The following is a 376-nucleotide window of genomic DNA, read 5'->3' as shown; positions in this document are numbered from 1 at the left end:
TATCCCCTGTGTGCCTTGTCGACTCAGTAAAAATAGGCAAAATTCAAGAGAGTGTAACTTCGTCAAAAATGATCGTATTGAGATGTTCAAAAAAGCATTTTACAACTTGAAATCTCTACTTTCCAAATCGGTACTTAAGAAAACGATCCTACTGATCTTTCATGAAATTACACGGATAGAAAGGGAGACCCGACGAATCTCAAAATTTTTTACGAACTTTGACAAGTTCCATGGCGCGAATAAAAAATCACATGCAAATGCAGTTTACAGCTTTCGAAAGAGTGAATCTTTACCTTTAATTTGCTTTTTTTTTTTAGCGTTGTACGATTTTTTTTCACCAAGTTATTCAACATTAAAGCAAAAATGGTCCTTTTTG

The sequence above is a fragment of the Wasmannia auropunctata genome, unplaced genomic scaffold (genome assembly GCF_000956235.1).
Source record: "Wasmannia auropunctata unplaced genomic scaffold, wasmannia.A_1.0 LD336076.1, whole genome shotgun sequence".
Classification (NCBI taxonomy): Eukaryota; Metazoa; Arthropoda; class Insecta; order Hymenoptera; family Formicidae; genus Wasmannia; species Wasmannia auropunctata.
This window is presented reverse-complemented; position numbering follows the sequence as displayed.